The sequence below is a fragment of the Fukomys damarensis genome, unplaced genomic scaffold (assembly GCF_012274545.1).
Source record: "Fukomys damarensis isolate Sample0158 unplaced genomic scaffold, DMR_v1.0_HiC HiC_scaffold_10, whole genome shotgun sequence".
Lineage (NCBI taxonomy): Eukaryota > Metazoa > Chordata > Mammalia > Rodentia > Bathyergidae > Fukomys > Fukomys damarensis.
The window spans coordinates 26326949-26347771 of record NW_022900922.1 but is presented as its reverse complement, the minus strand read 5'-3'; the positions used below and the strand labels follow the sequence as shown (position 1 = coordinate 26347771).

The following is a 20823-nucleotide window of genomic DNA, read 5'->3' as shown; positions in this document are numbered from 1 at the left end:
AGCAAAAAAGATTGGCTCATTTATTTGGACTCTGCACACGCATTCCTTACCACTTCGAATTGCAATGAGTTGTTAACTCTTGTTGGTTTCTCCTATAGGACTGAGTTGTTCAACAGTAGGGATCATCTTTATTTATCATCCAGAACACAATATCTGCTTAATAAATGTTCACCGAATGAATATCAGCACTAGCCACATGCTCCGTGTCATTTTTATCTACTCTGCAGGTAAGAGGAATCCATGACATTTGTAAAACATCCCACAAACAAAAAAAAGTATTTTGGTGGTGGTACTTTGAGTCCAGGACCCTATTCATGCTAAGCACCTGGTGCAGTTTGCCAAATTTTAAATGGTGCCATGTTTAGCATACAGCAAACAACACTTATCTTGAACTGGTTGTGGTGGTGCACCTCTATAATCCCAGCCCCTAGCAGGCTGAGGCAGGAATATCACCATGTGTTTGAGGCCAGCCTGGACTACATAGCTCAATACCAGCCCGGAATATGGAACAAAACCCTGGGGAGGAGGGAGAAGGAGTGAGTGAGAGAGGGAGCTATCTTGACAGAGAAACCTGAGTTTTTTTTTTTTTCTTTGTTTCTTTTTTCTAGTATGGACCTCTAAGCTGCATCCCTAGTGTCCTGTTTTGTTTTGGGTTTGTTTCCCCCCCCCCATGCTGGATTAAAATTGCAATCCTCCTGCCTCAGCTTCTCAGAACACTAGGATTACAGCACACACCATCATGGCCAGCTTAAAGGTCATATTTTCAAGGGTGCCCTCAAAGATGTGATAAAACAGAAGAATGATCTGCTCCTGATTGCTGGGGACAGGTGATTGATTGTAAATTGCAGAGAATAAATGAAAAGGTGACTTGTAACCCATCACTAGGAACCAATATGGCCCCAAATAACCCCTTGTGATATTTTTCTAGTGCAGCCATATACAATAGCAAGCTTTATGGGTAGGTAACTTGCCACCCAGAAAAGAAACGTATTTTAAAACGCACCCTGAGAATTGAAAGCATTTAAATAAATCATAAATTCGTCTCATTATTCCCTGCTTCTCACTCTAGCCTCATTCACTACTCTACTCCAGCAGCTTGGTTTGAAATGACTACAACTAGGAAAACTTCCTTCATTCTCAAGGCCCCAACCAAATCTCTCTGGGAATGAAAGATCTATGCAGAGAGATGGTTGAAATTTTCCATAAGTTGAATTTTTTTTTATTTTAGCAACTGCTGCTCTAAAAGTCAGTCACAACTCATATGGTTTACAAATTATTGCCTCATGTGGGGATAGCAAAATTATCTTCCACCAACTAGATGTGTGCTTGCTCAAATCCTATGGGAGGTTTGCACATTTACAGTAAAGATTCGTTAACAGCTGGTGGGCCTGTTAAAGGTGCCACATACAGCCCTGGGATAACTCATGTCTGTGTGTTCTTTGTCACTTTGCTACAACTGTCCTCAGTGGCCAGGATGTCACCTTATGTGACTCACTCACTGACAGTGAATGACCAGGGAGAGTTTCAGAATTTGGGTTGAAGATGAACTTCAAAGTCATTTCATGTAATGCTTGAGTCTCTTAGCAACAGCCCTGCCAAGTGGTCATCCAGCCCACACAAGAACATCTCCAGGAACTAGGAACTCAGGACCTTAAAGTCTCAGCTCAACATATTTATACAACCTCTTTTTATTTTTTGTAGCAGAATGTTGCACTTCAACCAAACTGACTCAGGCATCCTGCACAACACCTGTGCTTTCTCACTCAATCTATGTATCTTCCCCGGTTTGGGGCTTCCAGCAACAGACCTGGACTCTGCTTACCTTAAGCAAATAAGAAATTTACTGGGAAAAACAAAGTGAAATAGTAACAAGCTCAGCCCTGGGAAGGGGAGGCACCTGTCCAGGCAGCAGGAGATAAAGAACACTATTTTGAGTCCCACCATCAGAGTAGATCAGAACCAGAGGTTTTCCATTTGGAAAACTCTTAAGTTCAAGTCAGGAGTGGTGGTGCATACCTGTAAATGCCAGCTGAGACAAGAAACTGAGACTAGAGGATGACAAGTTCAAGGCCACCCTGGGCAGCTTAGTGACACTTTGAATCAAAATAAAATGTTAAAAAAGGTTGGGGGAGCCAAGTGCACTGGCACAGGCGAGTAATTCCAGCACTCTGTGGGGCTGAGGCAAGAAAATTGCAAATTCAAGCCCAGTGTCGGCAGTTTAGCAATTTAGCATGACCCTGTTTTACAATAAGAAATAAAAAAGGGTTACATGTAACTCAAAACAAAGGCCCTGGGTTTAATCCTCAATTCCTTCCCCCACAGACAAAGAAAAAGAAACTCTGAGTCCAGACTCTAGAGAAATTCAATCTGCTAAATCTAAATGGATATCAATCTTTGGCCAGGGAGAGACCAATACCACTTGAACCACATGCATCAGAAGTGGGGAGTTTTCCAAAGGGAAAATGAGGTATCATTACCAGAAAGGGGAATAACAACAGCTGAACAAACAGTTGAGCCAGCCATGGTGGCAAACCCTGTGATCCCAACTACTTGGGAGACTGAGGCAAGAAGGCTTCCACAAGTTCAAGGCCAGCCTGGGCTACACAGTGAATTCAAGGCCAGCCTGAACTACACAGCCAAACTGTGTGTCAGCAAAAAGCAAACAAACAAAAAGGTGTACATCCAGAAAGTGCAATGAGAGTACGAAGTGATGAGTTACTATGAACATTAATGTAGACAATCAAAACTCCTTCAGCCAGGCATGGTGGTACTCACCTGTAATCCCAGTACTCAGGAGACTGAGGTAGGAGGATCACTATGAATTTGAGACCAGCCTGGGCTACATAGTGAGTTCCAGGTCAGTCTCAATTACAGAGTGAGACCCTGTCTCCAAAAAAAAACTCCTTTGTGGTCAAGTATGATGGTGCACAATTATAAGCCTAGATTATTTGGGTGGCTGAGGCAAGAGAACCTCAAGTTTGAGGCCCACATAGGCAACTTTGCAAGACCTTGTCTCAAAATTTAAAAAAGGGCTGAGGATGCAGTTCAGTGTGAAGGCTCTGAGTTTAATCTTCAATGCTGGGGGAAAAAAAGCTTTTAATTAGCAATAATCGTTCCTCAAATAAACTTCATTAGCTATGATACAACCACTATGCAAAGCTAAAAAAACAAAAGCTTTTAGGCTGACAAGTGCCTTAAAGGCTGCCCAGTCCACACACTGCTTGGGAAAAACCGTATGAGATGTCAGCTTATACAGTGTGGGGTTTCTCTATACTTTGCTCCTTTAATGTTTGCCATCCAGTCACAAATGGACTTCGTTTTTCTAACAAAAGGGGAGATGCAGCCACTGTAATACATTGGGTTATTGATTTTATCTCCCCTTGTGTGATATTGTCTGGTTGAACCTCAAACATACTAGATCTCCCATTCTCTTTTGTGACTGCGGGGGAGAAGTCACTGAAGAATGTACCACTGATACAGTCAAAAGATACAAAGGAAGCACAATCTAATTTCTTCCTTTACTGCTGGGTATGGTGGCCAATGCCTGTAATTCCTGCACTCAGGAGGCTGACGCAGGAGGATCTCCATGAGTTTGAGGCCAGACTGGGCTACATAGTGAGCTCAAAGACACCCTGAACTACATAGTGAGACCCTGTCTCAAAAAATACCCAGGCATGGTAGCACACGCCTGTAATCCCAGCACTCAGGAGGCTGAGGCAGGAGGATCACTGTGAGTTCGAGAACAGCCTGGGCTACATAGTGAGTTCTAGATCAGTCTCAACTACATAGTGAGACCCTGTCTCAAGAACCCAAAAATTAATAAATAAATAAACCAATAAGAGCAACAATAAAATCCCTGGTAATTACTGAAAAGTTAAGAAAAATAAACAAATCGATAGGCCTGACTTCCCCATGGGTGGATTTGCAAGTTCTCAGGAGAGCTAGAACAGACTTAGGGGTTGAAGCTGAGCTCCACTCTGCTTCCTAGCACATGTGGGGGCCCCTCGACCTCCCTGCGCCTGGATCACAGATGTAAAATATGCCCATAGTGTGAGCTTCTTAGCCAGGGGATCCATGGATCCCCTCGCCCCGGGATTTTCACACACACCCACACACCATCAATAAAATCAGGCGTGGTTATGCACATGTGCTTTTTTTCTGGGGAGTCTGTCGCTTTCATCAGATTTTCAAAGGTGTCTATGACCTAAATTAGTATCCTGTTCCCTTCTCCCTGTAATTAATTATGGGAGGTTTACTGAGACTTTGTTGCTGTGGAATCTGTCATTAAGATGCACTAACTCCACCCCCCTCTAACCTCAGAGTGGGGCCAAGGGGTTCACAGGGTTTATATGGGTGTGAGTTTCATTTTACAGGAGGGAGGGGTGAGGATCCGGCTCCCACAGATGCCCACCGGTCCACAGGGCAGAGTCAGGGCTGCCTGCACGTTCGAGTCGTGTTGTTCTCAGTCGTGTCTTCCACCCTGGCAACACCTAACATATGGCATGTGCACTGATGCTTATGAAAACAGTGATTCATTCTTAATCCTTAAGGGGAAAAAAAAGTCAACCCTACGTGGCCTTGGCTTTCCTCCCTGAATGCCCTTCTGTTCTCCAGAATGTCTGTGTTGTCACCTGCCCCTGCCTTGTGTCCTTTGCTCCCCAGCAGTGAGCATCTCTGGGCTCCTTGATGCCTGTGGATCTCCTTCTCCTTCTCTCCTCCTTGACGTTTAAGTCTTTCTTCCACCCCGGGAGCCTCCAGCTCTGTCTCTAATGTGAAGCCTTCCTGTCATTCCCCACCTAGGTGTCACCTGTATGTCCCCCCTCCACCCACCCTGCATCTGGTCTATGCCTTTATGGTCCTTCCCCAGCCCTCCTCCCTCCAGGAAACACATCCAGGGCTGCAGAAGGTAGAGGAAGATGTAGGAAAAGCTGAGGTTTAGGATGTGTGTATGTCATCTTTTTGTCGCTGTGGCAAAAACATTTAAGAAACAACATAAAGAGGAAAGGTTTATTTTGGCTCACGGTTTCAGGGCTTCCAGTCCACGGTGCACCGGCTCCATTCCTTTGGCCAGTGGTAAGGGAAGAACATAAAGGCAGACAGGGTATGGGAGAGGAAAGTTGCATCTCTCAGGGTGGTAGCAGACAGAGAAGATGAGGTGGCCCATGCTGGTAGGCTTCTTTTGTCTTCTGATTTTGCCCCATCTGGCTGGCCACCAGGCCTTTGCACGGGGCCACCCCCTTTCAGGTCAGGTCTCTCCTTCAGTTTGCTATCCCACATGCCACTCATCTCTGGAAGTACCCAGGAAGACACAACCAGAAATGAGATCCACTACTTTCCTGGGTGTTTCTCAATCCACTTACATCAACAATCAAGATCAACCATCACGGGATGAATGAAGAAAGCTGGCAAGGTGGGCTATAGAGAAAAATAATAAGAACCACTGACTTTTGCATCTCATGTTGATTTCTTTCTTTCTCTGAGACAGGGTCTTACTATGTAGTTCAGATAGGCCTTGTACTCACTGCGTAACCTAGGTTGGCTTCAAACTCGCAGTGATGCTCCTGCTTCTGCCTCCTGAGTGCTGGGATCACTGGCATGTACCACTGCACCTGGCTTGATTTCTTTCTCAAATTCTCTGCATGATGTCCTGTGGGAAGAAGTAAAAGGTGTCAGATTCTGAGAGAAGACAAAAATCTCACTAATCTTGTGAAAACTGAAAGAAGAAGCTGAGGGTACAAAGCATTTTCCCATCAGGCACAAGGCTCTGGCTCCATCCTTACAGTGCAAAAAAAAAAAAAAAATGAAAGAAGAAAAGCCGGGGGCCAGGGATTTAACTCAGAGATTCCACTGCCTGCCTTGCAAGCACAAGGACCCGAGTTCGATCCTGGATACCAAAAAAAAGAAAAGCCAGGCATGGTTGCGCATGCCTATGATCCCAGCACTCGGGAGGCTGAGGCAGAAGGATCTCTGTGAGTTCGAGACCAGCCTGGGCTACATAGTGAGTTCCAGTTCAGTCTCAACTACATAGTGAGACCCTGTCTCAAGAAAAAAAAAAAAAAAGAAAAAAAGAAAGAAAGAACAAAGAGGTAGGAAAGAGAGAAAAGTATAACAAACTAACAAGGGCTGAGAGTTATCAGTAGGGCCAAGTGCAGAGGCTCCTACCTATAACCCTAGTACTACGGAGACTGAGGCAGAGGATCGAGAGTTCTAGGCCATCCTGGGCAATTTACTGAAACCTTGCCTGGGGGGGGATTTTTTTTTAAGAATATAGCAGGAAGGACCAGTGGCGCACACCTGTAATCCCATAGCTCAGTTATTCTGGCGCCTGTCTCACAAGGGCAAGGACCCGAGTTCAATCCCCCATGCCAAAAAAAAAAAAAGAAAATACACTCTGCATGGTCCCGTGAAGCCCATGTGGCACGGAAATGGCCCGAAAGCTCCCTCCTCCTAGTCAGTCATGGGACTCGGGATGCCCCTGATACAGCGTGACCCGGGGCCAGGCAGTCTCGGGATACAGCAGACCTTGAAGCAGCAGACATCTGACAGCTGTCGCCTGACCACGCTCCCACCGCTGGACACCAAATCCTGCCTGGAGGAGTTGGCGACTGCTTCTCAACCTCTTCAAGAGCAGCGCACTGGCCAGCCCGCTGGGGTTCAGTCACTGCTCCCCAGACGGTCACGGAGCGCTTCTGTGGGCTAAGACCTCCCCTGGCGTGGTGGGTGCAGACAGGCTCACCCTCCCCACATGCACAGGAAGTGGGACCCTGACAGAGGAGGGCTGGGCATGGTCTTCTGCCCTGTCGGGAGTGGGTCAGAATATGCTTTCCAGGGCCACATTAGCACATGCCAGCTCCAGACGTCATCCACAGCACTGTAGTGTATACACGTATGTTACCCCAACCATGCCACTTTGGCATAAGGGTTAGTTTGAACTAAAGCCCACAAGCAACAAATGCAGCTGGGCACGGTAACCCCAGCTACTCAGAAGGCTGAGGCAGGAGGATTCCAAGTTCAAGACCAGCTTGGGTGGGGGGCTGGGGATTTAGCTTAGTGGTTCTGGCGCCTGCCTCACAAATGCAAGGACCTGAGTTGATCCCTGGAATCAAAAAAAAAAAAAAAAAAACAGCTTGCGCAACTTCCCGAGACCCTGTGAATTTAAAATGTAAAAAGGGGCTAGGAAAAAGAAGAAAATATAGAAAGAGTTCTCCGTCCTGCTCCCATTTGCCTAAAAGCAGGACATGAGTTTCCCTTTATGAGTCCCTCTCCCTCCCTTCTCTTGTACCAGGAAAAAGAAAGACAACTATGACTACTGGAGGCAGAAAACTGGCACAAAGATGGGCTGCAACAGTGAACCCAGAATGACCCTCATCCTCCATCACTGAGTTCCCACTGACCAGGCTTTTCCTTTTCCTTCCCGCACCTCCATACATTGTCTGCCCTTCGTAATCCTCTGGAGGTAGCCAGCCCTAGGCCTTCACTTCTCTCTGCAGTTTTCTAGGCACATAAAAAAGTAAATATTAGTCAGGTGAGGTGGCACACACCTGAAGGTCCACTCGGGTACTCCAGAAGCTGAGGAGGGAGGATTACTTGTGTCCAGGAGTTTGAGACTGACCCGGACCACAGACTGACATCTCAGACGGAGGAGGAGGGGAGAGGGAAAAAAGGGAAAAGAGGAGGAAAAGGAAATAAGAGGAATTCTATCTCAGAAGAATCAATCCCCATAAAAATAATGACACTGTAATTACAAACATTGGTCATGATTATATAAAAACCCCAGTTTGGTTCTCCCAGTTGCAGAAGACTCAACAGGCTGAATTTACAGACTCTGCAGGGAGAGGAGTTGTGTGTGTTTTGTTCACAGCTGGGCCCCACCTTCTAGAACAGTACCTGATAGAGATGGAAACCCATCACCGGTGTTCAGCCGTGAAGCAGCGCCATATTCATTTCTGTCCTCGTCCTTTTCCCCCGTTCCACCCATTTCCATCTTTCTGTGCAACCCCTCGGAGTGACAGCTGCAGATTCGCTGGCCAAGTGGTCTCTCCATGTGGCTCGGCCTCGTTCTGCCAGGCGGCTGGATCGGAAGGTGGGCATCTTGGGTGGACAGCACGCACCCCTCACCACTCCTCAGGGGTTAAACTGAGTCACTCCTGGCACACGCGATCTGTGCAGGCAGCCACGAAGATCTTCCTGAGCTCAGAGTAGGGGACACACCCTTTCAACAGAAGACAGAGCGTGTACAGGGCTTGTGTGCATGCGCGTGTGCATACGTTCACACACACACACACACACACACACACACACACACACACACACACCTCTTGCAACCCAAGATCTGCATAACTTCCAAAGTGTGCCTGCACTCACGTTATCAGACAGCCTTCCTCTCACCATGAACTTCCTCGTGCAGTGCTCAGAGGATTTGCATTGAAAATACAAGCAAAACTGCCCTCCCTCTCACTGCTCCCCCAAAGCTTATCTGTTGCAGATCTGGCCCTGCAGTGGCGCTCTTGGGGGGCCAGGTGGGAGGCCCTTCGGTCACTGGGGATGGGGCCTCCAAGAGGACTATAGGACCCAGCCCCTACTGCTTTCTTTCCTCCCTCCCTCCCCTCCTTCCTTCCTTTCTTTTTTTTTAAACTTTGCTTCCTGACTGACAGGGTGAGCGGTTTTGCTACCACACACCCTCCACCACCACACACTGCGTCATCACAGACCCAAAACAACAGATTCAACCAATCATGGAGAAGACTAGACCCATGAGCCAGAATAAATCTTTCCTCCTTAAAGTGAATTGTCTCAGGAATTTTGTTACAGGGACTGGAAGGTGACTAGCACACTGCCAAGCTCAAAAATCAAGGGGTGGGGCTGGGGATTTAGCTCAGTGGTTCCACCACCTGCCCTGCAAGTTCAAGGTCCTGAATTTGATCCCCTGTACAAAAAAAAAAATTGAGGGGCATGTGTCAGAGTAAGACATGTAGAAAGAGAGGGCTTACATGGACTCCAAGTGATGGGGAAGCAAAGCCACACACTCTGGCGAAACTGTCACCTTGGGCAGCCTGCCTGTCTTGTTCCTTTGGCCTCCTCCTTGCCACTGTTTATCTGGCCGACTGGTGTGGTTGGCGCCATAGAAAGTAGATCTCCTTGGGAAAGATGAAGACACTGTGGTACAGTTTTAGGAGCCAGGCACAGTGGTACATGCCTGTAACCCCAGCTGCTCAGGAAGCTGAGGCAGCAAGACTGAAATCTTCAAGGCCAGCCTGAGCAACCCAGTGACCCTCTGCCTCAAAATAAAAGGTAAAATTTTAAAACGGTGGGGATATAGTTCAGGGTTGAAACACCCGTGGATTTGATCTCAGTACTAAAAATGAAAAAAGAAGAAAGAAAACCTCCAGTTTTATTTATTTATGAGCAAAAAGTAGTCCCTTTATTAGGCATTAATAGGCTTCATAGCCATTGCCTCTTGGCCTCTAGGCAAAGATCAAGTGCAGTACGTGTTCTTTGCCGCCAATTGATAGCTCTTCCCTTTGATGGAAAGTGGACTTCAGGCTAGATCAGTCCTAAGGCAATGATTCACTTCAGGGCCTCAAAGCCCGCATGCACTTCCAGTCTTTAGTATCAGAGAGATACACTCACTAGCCAGAGTTAAAATAACCCAAAACCTTCTTCCAATAATGTGACTGGACTAAAATAACATCCAGACTGTTTAAATTAAAAAAGAAGAAAAGGAAGAGGAGAACATTATTCAGTTTCCAAATATAGTACCTTGAATAATAAAATAAACTCAATCTTGTTTTAATATTGGTATCACTTCATAACTGTCCTTTATGCTCTTTCTCCATTTCCTTTTGGGAAGGTAAGGAGGGGGCAACTTTGTTAAATCAAACTCAGCAACTTATATGAAGCCCTAACTACTTTTCCTGTATCCTAAATCCTCAAGAGAGGGTTCTGAAGGGAAGAAAAAAAAAAAAATTAAACCTTATCCAGTGGAATGTAGAGAGCTAGAAATAAAACAGCCTTAAAGGTGGTAACAGATATCTCTCTGGTTTATGATCACATTCTCTAACATCTGTTGAGGGACATTTTGGGACCAAAGGGCCTGTCAGTATCAATAAGGAAAGGGGCTTTCCCATTGTTCCAGAATCCGAGGCATCTGGGGTTATTGAAATGGATACAGACTGGAGTTCATACCGAAGGATGGGGACAGGAGTGGAGGGAAGAAAAAGAAGAGCAGGAATTAAAGTGCTCCTGGCCCTCCTTTGAACTCTCCCTGGCTGTTTGGAACTTAACCAAGATCAAACAGGCAGTTGCGGCCAGCTCACGGCCTCTCTCGTTCTCAGTGTAAATTTAGGAGTTGATTTTGAGGTTAAGATGATGAAGTTTTGTGGTAACTTTAAACTGGAAAGTATTGCATTCACCTTTTATATTCCCCAAAGAAAGAAGCAATGCCCAGCCATGTAATGAAACTCCTTTCAATCTGACCATTGTGTTAGGAACAGATTTCACACTGAGCAAACCTCTGCAACCAAACTCAAATGTTTCCCATTACGGCTGTGCATGGGTATCAGTGTGCAGGGGCCTGCTGCAAAGCCAAATGCACTCGCCTGGCGTGGCTTGGATATAGTATCAAAATCAAAATCATAGCTGCCACTGAACACTTGTTTGCACTTATTCCCATAGCTTACAACCTAAATGATGGAAAAGGAAACTACAAATTGTCTTGGGAGAAAAATATCTGATTTGATGTAACAGGCATGGCTCAAATAGTTGCAGCCTTAATTCTTCAAAAAATAATTGCTCGTTTTCCACATCTACAGCATTTCTTACTAGAATCCTTCACGGCTTGGCAACTCAGACTTTCATGTAAAAGAAGTGCTACAAAGTGAAGTCTAAAATGATACACTAAATGTTAAACCATCAAAACAGAAGATTCTTCTCGGAAAATGATTTTTACTGAAGTTGAAGATAAGGAAATTAATAGAGTTTCAATCTGCCATGATAGAGTTGTTATTGTGGTTTAGAGAGGGGGATTTCCTTCCCCTTCCCCTTATCTCAGAATAAATGTTAAAAACAATGAGTTCTTATATGAGAAAATGAAAAAATGGAAATAAAGTGTTTGTAAATGGGGAGGGGAGGAGGGGGTGAAGGGAGGGCAGGGACAAGGGGAAAAAATGAGAACCAAGACCTGTCATGTAAAGGTATAAGATCTCAATAATGAATGTAACTGTACTGTACACTTAAAATGTACCAATAAACTCAATTTTTAAAAAAATGACTTCTTGGGCTGGGGATTTAGGTCAGTGGTGCCGTGTCTGCCTCACAAGTGCAAAAGGTCCTAAATTCTATCCCTGGTACAAAAAACAAAAACAAAGACCAAAAAAACAAACAAAAAAAAACAGTTCTTTAAGAATAGCTACGTGCTAGAAGACCTGAAGTCAAATTAAAGTCACCTCAGGCAACTGAGATGATGCTAAAAAGAACAGACACAGTAGCACTTACAAGATATGCTTATCCAAGACTTCAATAAAGTTCATAGATGCTATCATGAGTCCTTTTTGAATAATGAGCACTGTTATCTCCACTTTATCAGAAGGGAAATCAAGGCATTCCCAGATAACTTTCCAAGGTCATGAGATTTCTTTGGTCACCTCTAACACAGCCCATGGAGGGGTGTATAGGCTGGTCCCTCCATGATGTCTTTTTAGGGCCAGCTTGCACCTGAGTCTGTCCTATGTTCCCAGCTCTGAAATAAACTTTGCAGCCAGGTGTGGTAGTGCATGCATGTAATCCCAGCACATGGGAAGCAGAGGCAGGAAGATCACCGAGAATTCAAGGCCAGAAGGCCAGCCTGGACTACATAGTAAGTTTAAGACCAGCCTGGACTACAAAGATCCTGCCTCAATAAAAGCAAAAAACAGGGCCAGGAATTTAGCTCAGTGGTTCCACCACCTGCCTCGCAAGCAAAAGGCCTTGAGTTCAATCCCCGGTACCAAAAAAAAAAAAAAAAAAAAAACCACAGAAAGAAAGGAAAGATGATGTGTGACTTTTCGAAAGGAAGCTTTTCTCCTTTCCTTCTCTCTTTGAACCCAGGGCCACACACATAAGCAAGGACATGGATGTAACACAACTTATACTGACTGACGCAATATGCACTTCTATCTTTTTTGTTTTGCTTTCTTTCTTTTTTTCTTTTGCAATACCAGGGATCGAACTCAGGAAATTGCACTTGGGAGGTAGGCACAGTGCCACTGAGCTAAATCCCCAGCTATTTTATTTTTGAGACAGCATTTTGCTCTGTAGCCCAGGCTAGTCTTGAACTCACTGTGTTGCCCAGGCTGGCCTTGAATTCATGGCAATCCTCCTGCCTCAGCTTTCCCTGTGCTGGGATTGCAGGCATGCACCACCATGCCCGGCTTGTACTTCTATCTTGAAAACTATGTTGAATACTTTCTCTCAATGTTACAATCTTAGGGCAATAGGCTTCAATATTTTAAGGTGCCATTTAAAATTGATTTCAGGCAGGGGATTTAGCTCAGTGTCACTGCACCTGTCTCAACAGCACAAGGTTATGGGCTAGGGATTTAGCTCAGTGGTTCTGCCACCTGCCTCACAAACGCAAGGACCCAACTTTGATCCCTGGTACAAAAAAAAAAGGAAGAAGAAGAAGAAAGCACAAGGTCCTGAGTTTGATCCCTAGTACCAAAAATAATAATAATGACAATGATAATGATAAAATTATTTTAATATTTATTACATCATACAAAAGTAACATGCTGTTATTTTATTGTATAGCAATGTCAAAAAACATAATAAAATGTACTTCCACTATTTGATATATTCTAATTTTGAGCAGTTGACTTGCAATAGTGTAGAAATTGTTTCAGTTTGTCTGAAATTCATCCAAACAACCACTCCCATTTTCTTTTCTTCCTTCTTTTTTCTCTCACTCTTCAATTTAAATCCTACTTTTTTTTTTTTGTACTGGGGATCAACTCTGGACCTTGAGCTTGAAAGGCAGGTAGCAGAACCACTGAACTAAATCCCCAGCCCTTTTTTGGTTTTTTTGAGACAGCATCTCTTTGTAATTTAGGACAGACTTGAACTCACTGCATCTGGGCTGGCCTTAAACATGCACCAATCCTCTTTCTCCAGGTTCCTGAGTGCTGGGATCACAGGTGTATACCACCATGCCTGGCCTCAATGTAAATTTTATTTATTTAGAGTATATGTGTTCAGAGTAAGAATTGAACTTTTTTTTTTTTTTTTTGGAGACAGGCTCTTGCTATGTTGCTCAATCCTGAATTCACTATGATGTAGGCCAGGCCTTGTGAACTCAGAGGGACCCTCCAGCCTCCACCTCCCAAATGCTGGGACTCCAGGCATTCGCCACCATGCCCTGTTCTTTCCCATTCTTCATAGCCCCAATTCAATCATCCTAGACTACCAGGTCTAAGTGATGATATTGACCCAGAAGTGCATGCACTGGAATTGTTAGATTTTGAGGGACTGCCTATGTTCTAAGGTCAGTTGTCATGGTGGAATCTCAGATACACTGACAGACGGTTGGGGATCTGTTTTTGAAAATCAAGTTTATTCCCTTCAATTCATGTTACAGAAACAAATTCTTATAGGTAAGGAAAATTCTGAGCACAGAATTCAATGACTTCAAAGCCCAACAAAATAGCTGAGAAGAATGACAATCATCTACTCTCCAAGTCCGGGAATTCTAAAGCGGAGATTGATAATCCCTAGACTTTAGCTTCCCGACCCACCCCCACTGCTGCTGTTAATTAAGACCCAGTAAAGGGAGCCAGGGTAGAAGCAGGGAAAACCTTCAGCTTCACAATAGGATTTGCCAGCAAACTACACATCTCCACAGAAGTTCTCTTGTCATAGGATTACTGATGACTACAATTCCATAATTACAGACTCCTTCCTGTCCAATAGAATGCAAATACCCTAGTGAAAGTACCTGTGTTTCACCACCACCTAACAACATAGCTCAGCTCCTCTGACAAAATACTTAGGGTGTTCCGCAAAAGGTAGGATTCCTAGATTTCAGCACAGGGTCAGTGGGTCAGGATCTGGGAACCTGGGCTAGGCATCTGAATTTATAACCGAAATGACAGGAGTTTCTTCATCATCCCAAGGGAACTATGAGAGTTTCTGGCTTAAAACTAAAGAGAAATAAAGAGGAATCAGGACAGAAAGATGTAGACTGGGGAAAGAATGTGGAATCAAAGATAAACACTCAAATTTGACTACTGAATTACCTCCAGGAGGCACAGAGAAGACACATCTGCCTTGCAGGCACAAGGTCCTGAGTTCGATCCCCAGTACCAGGAAGAAGGGGGGGGGATAGGAAGGAAGAAAGAAAGAAAGGAGGGTCCTACAGACCTGCCCAGGCAGTCTTAAATATTCTAGGCCAAGCCTGGCTTGGTGGTGCATGCCTGGAATCCAAACACTCAGGAAGCTGAGGCAGGAGGATCACTGAAAGTTCAAGGTCACCCTGGGCTACACAGTGAGTTCAAGGCTACCCTGAACTACACAGCTAAACCCTGTCTCCATAAATAAATAAATAAATATTCTAGGGCCCGGGATGGGACTCAGTGGCAGAATTCACCCTAGCATGGGTGAGGCCTTAGGTCCCATCCCTAAGAAATAAAATGTCCTGTATTAAATAGATCTCTGCCATCTCATCAAGGAAAAAGTTTTATTGTTGCTTCCTTTTTTTTTTCCTGGTAGTGCGCATTGAACTTGAAGTTTTCACACTGAGTTATATCCCTATCCCTTCATTTTTATTTTTTACTTTGAGACAGAAACTTGCTAAGTTGCTAAATTTCCCAGGTTGGGTTGGAACTTGCAACCCCTCTGCCTCAGCCTCCCAGAACACTAAGATTACAGGGATGCCCCACCACCCCTGATTTCTTTCTTTATTTCCTTTTTATATAAAAATGTTTACTTTCCCAATTCAATGCACAGAATTTTGCTTCGGAAAAGAAACGGGTTTTATGGAGAGCTGAACCACTGAGCTAAATCCCCGGCCCTACATTAGTTTCTTCAAGGATATCTACAACAATAGTATTTCAGAAGATCTTTCTTTATATTGCCTTACTTTAAAAGGTTAAACATCCTTATTCACACAGATAGCTTTTACCAACTCTACCGAACATTAGGAGTTTCCCAGGCTGCAAAGACTATCGTGATTAACCTTCCTCAAATGAAACTTTAGGGATCTGCTCTGAACCCACAAAAGAAATTAAATGCACAGTGAAGGCTGATTTTCATCATCAAGCTGCAGCGGGGAATCGTCTCCAAAGCCTTCCTTAGAGTCGCGATCTTTCACTGTAAATTTATATTCCTCAGTGGGCTTAAGGCAGATATTGGATATCCTTTTAATCTATATTTATTAGGCAAACTAGTGATGAGTCTCATTCAGCCACAAATCCACGAACAATGTTCCCTTGGCCACTCTAGAGATTCCACAAATATGATGTCTTTTGGATAGATGGCCATTTTTTCAGAGTAAATGGCATATCTGAAGACCAAAATGTACAAGTGAAAAATACAAATCAGCTCCTGCTTCAAAATACACTTTTTTTTTTTTTTTTTTTTAGATAGGGTTCAGCTAAATTGCCCCAGCTGGGCTTGAAATTGCAATCCTCTTGCCTCAGCCTCCTGCATAGCTGAGACTGCACCTGGCCCGAGTATGCAGTTCTCCAAACCCCAATCAGCTAAAGCTAAGTACACCAAGAAGAGAGAGGTCAAAGGAGGACTCCTGGGCCTCAGCCCCGGAATACCTAGGACTCTGGGCATGCATCACAGCACCTAGTGACAGTCACCCTTAGAGTTGCTCAGTCACCTGGCCAAGATCACCTGCTAGTTAAGGTTGGGTCAGGATGCAAACCTGAATGTCTCGCTTCCCGGGCATCCATAGGAGCAGTGCTCCCGGGCTCTGAGCGGACACCCTATTCAGTTACTGGTACACTGCAGCTGCACACGTGATCAATCTGCGCACCCAGGGGGCTGCACACTCTTCAGGGAGTTGTGCAGACAGCAGCTGATGCTGCCGGCGCTCTGTGCCTTGTGAAGGCCGCGAGTCCAATCCAGCTGCCAGTCCAGGAGCTAGGGACAGAGGGCCATGTCCTGCCATGCGAGGGTGGCAGAGGTACAGAAAGCGCTCTCTGGAAATAAACTGCTTGACGAGTTAACCCTTTGAAGACGCCAGGCTAATATTTGGTTTAATTATCTCTTCCCAGCTACTAAATGGCACTTCGATGTTCTCACAGAGATTTATCTGCCGGACGGGAGCCATTTCCTAACCTAGAGCTGGCCTCAGTTGTCCATCTTAAGGACTTCCTTTTTCTTTTTTTTTCTTTTTTTTTTTTTTTTTAACCAGGTGTAGCCAAGATCACGACTTTTCTGCCTTAAAAAATTAGTCAGAATTCCTTTATAAAAATCTCAAATTACTTTTAATTTTAAAAAATACTGCTGGGCATTGTGGCACACACCTGTAATCCCAGCACTCAGGAGGCGGAAGCAAGAGGACTGCCATGAGTTTGAGGCCAGCCTGAACGATAAAGCAAGACCTTGTCTTTAAAAACCAAACAATAGAACACTTGGCAGGCTGAGGCAGAAGGATCACTGTGAGTTCGAGACCAGCTTGGGCTACGTAGTGAGTTCGAGGTCAGTCTCAACTACAAAGTGAGACCCTGTCTCAACACCCCCAAACAAACAAACAATAGGGCCAGGGATTTAGCTCAGTGGTTCTGCCACCTGCCTCGCAAGGGCAAGGGTCCACATTAGATTCCCCAACAACAACAATAAGAAACAGGGCTGGGGATTTAGCTCAGTGGTTCTGCCGTCTGCCTTGCAAGCACAGGGATCTGAGTTTGATCTCCAGTACCAAAAGTAAATAAATAAATACAATTTCAAATATTAAAAAAATTCAAACTTTTTTTTATTACTTCTCCAACCATTTGTGTTGTAGATACTTTTCTACGTATCCCAGAGATGCTCATTTATAAACCCTGATGCCTGCAAAGTTGGAAATCAATTCAAGCCCAACTTTCTTTAAAGCATTGCAAATGCAACTGCTAACCTGTCTAGATGTTTAACTCGCAGGATTCAAAACCTGTCAGTTAAAACTTACTTACTGTTCGGTGGCCTGCCTTGCAAGAGCAAGGACCTGAGTTCAATCCCCAGGACCAAAAAAAAAAAAACTTACTTACTGTTACTCCTTTTCTCTGCAGCTCTAAGCCAGAAGAGAATGCATGTAGCAAATTGGAAACAAGAAACCCAGACTCAATTGCAACGCAAACGGCAACAAGGGGCCAGCTCCTTGCTCCTCAGAAAGTGAATACGGATGAGTGGGCTCATCCACCGGAGACCTCTAATGAGGCTGTGCCTTCTCAGTTCTGAAACAAGCAAGCAGTCAGTTGATCCCTTCTCAAGAACACCGGTCTACTCCAAGACAAAAATCGAGTGAGACCTGTGCTTGTTGGCTGCCTTTGCTGGTGAGTTCCGCCAGCAGCATTGGTGGCGATGGGTAAATGCATCTCATTTAAAACACCACTGCCGGAGCTCCAAAGGCCAGAGCTACTCATCACTGAGCTCATTTGATGGGGCTCAAAGAGTTAACTCAGTTTTAAAGGGAAGCAGTGTGCTTTCCTTTGCCCCAGAGGACAGAGTTAACCATACAAGGGCACTTTTTGCCAGCTTCACCTGCACTCCCCAGCTAAGTCCCACACAGGTGACAAGCCCACGACAGGGCACATGGGAGTCTGCAGCCAGAGCTGTGATGCCGAATAAATCCATGGGAGCAAGGAACCCAAGCAAGGACAAATTCCCTGACTTTGGGAGTCTAGATTCTAAGCACCTGCCCCATCTAAGCAGTGCGGCCACATAAATCTATCAACACCCTGGGCTAAGGGACACTTGGGGATACGCAGCCTCCCCAGGGGGATCCTTGGATACAGAGTACCAGGGCATTGGGTTCTAGAAAGACTGCAGTACGGGCCGGCAGAGAACGATACCATCACCCTCCCGGGCCAGGGTGCTTAGTGCAACTAAGAATGGCAAGAATGGGCAAGAGTGTTACCTGAGCAACATAAGCCCTTCCAGATAGGCAAGCTTCTGTTTCTTAATTCATTTACCCAATAACTTTTTGTCTTGTTTTGTTTTTTGGTACCGGGAATCGAACTCGGGTCCTTGCACTTGCGAGGCAGGCGACGTTTCTTAGTTCATTATGAAAAATGTCAAACAGATAAAAATACACGGGATATTATAATGGATCGAACTTGGGACCTTGCACTTGTGAGGCAGGTGGTGGTACCATGGAGCTAAATCCCTGGCACCCAGTTTTTATTTTTATTGTTTTTAATTTTAAGGCAGGATTTTGCCAAGTTGCTCAGGCTAGGCTTGGCTTGACCTTTGTGCTCCTCCTACCCCAGCCTCCCAGAGTGTCACCTCACCCAGCTAATCTACAGTCAGTCTTATTACAACTGTAGCTCCATGTGCGCCTCACAACCAGGTTTGGTTCGCTTTTGTTTTTTATCTTTCATGCTAGGATTTGAACCCAGGACTCTGCATACTAAGCAAGGGCTCTGCCAGTGAGCTACTTCTCCAGCCCAACTGTTATCTGGGAACAGTTCACACCTCTGCATTCATAAATATTTTAGGATGCAGCTCTAAAAGCTCTACCTTAGGGTATAGGGGTGTAGCTCAGCAGCAAAATACTTCCCTAGAATGTGCAAGGACCTAGGTTTCACCCGTAGCACCACAGAAATTAATTAATTGATTAAAGTATAAGGATCCTTTTTTTAAAAAATACACAAAACAAGTATTACTACTGACCAAACCAAAAAAGCCAGGAATGGTGCGTCCATCTGTAATCTCAGCACTCAACAGGCTGAGATCAAGGGGATCCCTGAGAGTTCGAGGCCAGCCTGGGCTAAAAGGGAAAAAAAGAAAAGAAAAGGAAAGAAGAATGAAAAAAAGAAAAAGGAAATTCAGCAAAGAAACAAGAGTCGGAAGAAACTTACTGATCTCTTGGTATTTCACCAAATCGTAGGTTCCTTACGTCGTGGCACCCACACTTTGGCAAGACCCTAAAGGCCTTGCAGATACCAGGGGTGCTTTTGAGGATGTGAGTTCCAATACCTTTTATAGAAGAATTGAGGTTTCATCTTATTGAAATATTTTCCAGCTGAGTTCACCCTTTCTAGCAACTAAACATGAGAAAGTTTCATGAAAAAATGCAGTTAGAACTTCATGAAGTGCTTAGGATTTGCCTCAAAATGCTTGAGGTTGGAGGGCTGGCAATGAAAGGGGTTGACAGAGAGGTGATGATTGTTGGAGTTGAGCAGTGGGTACTTAGGGGTTACTACACCGGTCCACCTACCTACCTTTGAGTATGTTGGAAACGCTTCATAATAAAAAGTGATTTGTAAACTGATTACTAGTGGGGTCAAGGGTCTTTCCCCCTTTCCATGTTCCCCATGTTATACGGGAAAAAGGATTCACCAGACTGGAAGATGCAGGGCTTGTTCCTCTTGCTATTAAGCTGTTTAACTTAGCTGATTACTTCATCTTTGAGAGGCTCAATTCACCACTGTGTAAAATGAGGGAAAAGGGGGAAAGAGGCAACATTTACTGAATTCTTACTACACGCAGAAATTGTGCAATGCACATTATATGCAAAAATTATCAAAAAAATTATCAGGAAGAAGGATGCAATGTTTTCCTTAGGCTCTGAATTTCTCCCCCTTAAGGGCCCACAGATCAGACATTAAGTTTTCCTTCCCTTATATGATAAATCAACTCACCAAACACCTTGCTAGGCTTTGAAAACATGTAGTTAAAAGAAATAGCTTCTTCAAGGGTGCTATGACTGTCAGGTAAAAAAGCCGAAAACTAAGACCAGACCAGAACCATAGCAAGCCTTTTTTTTTTTTTTTGAGACAGGGTCTCACTATGATGTAGGTGAGACTGACCTGGAACTCACTATGTAGTCCAGGCTGGTCTCAGACTCACAGTGATCCTCCTGCCTCAGCCTCCCAAGTGCTGGGATTACAGGTGTGCACCACCATGCCTTTATTGTAGGGACAATTTCCTGAGCAGCCTGACTCCAAACAAATGAGAAAGAGCAATATGGCTGAGACAGGGAGCGCTTCTTATAGGACTGGGGTGGGGCTGAGTGATGTACTGGCTAGGGATTGGGGGAGCTTGTGATATCACTAGGAGGGGCTTGTGACATCACTAGTAGCTAGGATGTAGCAAGTATCAGGTTATTCTTTTGGCAGGAAGAGAGGCATGTTGGGAAGATGACTGTCCTTTGGTAGAAGCCATATTTTAGACGAGGAGCAAGGCACTATGGGAAGGAGAAGGCTATTTTATGTAGCAGCTGTCTTAAAGTGAGGGAAATCTAACAATGACCTAGAAAGACAGGTTATAAGAAAGGCTATAATGAGGGGCTGGGGATTTAGCTCAGTGATTCTACTGCCTGCCTCGAAAACGCAAGGACCCAAGTTCAATCCCTGGTACCCCCCAAAAAAAGTTAAAAAAAAAAAGAAAGACTATAATGTAACTAATGTTATAATAATTGCTATTTAAAGAATAATATGAGCTGGGTGTGGTGGCCCTCACCTCATTCAACACTCTGGGAGGCTGAGGCAGGAAGATTGCAAGTTTGAGCTCAACCTGTGGAATTTAGCAATTTAGCAAGAGCTTGTCTCAAAATAAAAAATGTAAAAAGAGCTGAAGATACAACTCAGTGCAAAGGTCATGGGTTCAATTCCCAGTACTAAAAAAAAAAAAAAAAAAAAGAAC

At 44.6% G+C, this 20823-nt stretch overlaps 1 long non-coding RNA gene across 3 annotated transcripts; it reads right to left on the bottom strand.

Annotated features, from left to right (window-relative positions):
- Positions 1-5489: 5489 nt before the first annotated feature.
- LOC104861449 lies at positions 5490-19901 on the bottom strand. Of its 3 annotated transcripts, XR_780049.3 has the most exons (6): positions 19821-19901; positions 19519-19606; positions 18850-18946; positions 8991-9137; positions 7888-8212; positions 7400-7494 (listed from the first exon to the last, which is right to left on the bottom strand). It is a non-coding gene; the product is annotated as an uncharacterized LOC104861449 (long non-coding RNA). The 3 variants fall into 3 exon arrangements; XR_780050.2 differs by lacking the exons at positions 7400-7494; positions 18850-18946 and adding an exon at positions 5490-5647 and having other exon boundaries at positions 19401-19606; XR_780048.3 differs by lacking the exon at positions 18850-18946 and having other exon boundaries at positions 19401-19606.
- Between the last annotated feature and the right edge of the window lie 922 nt (positions 19902-20823).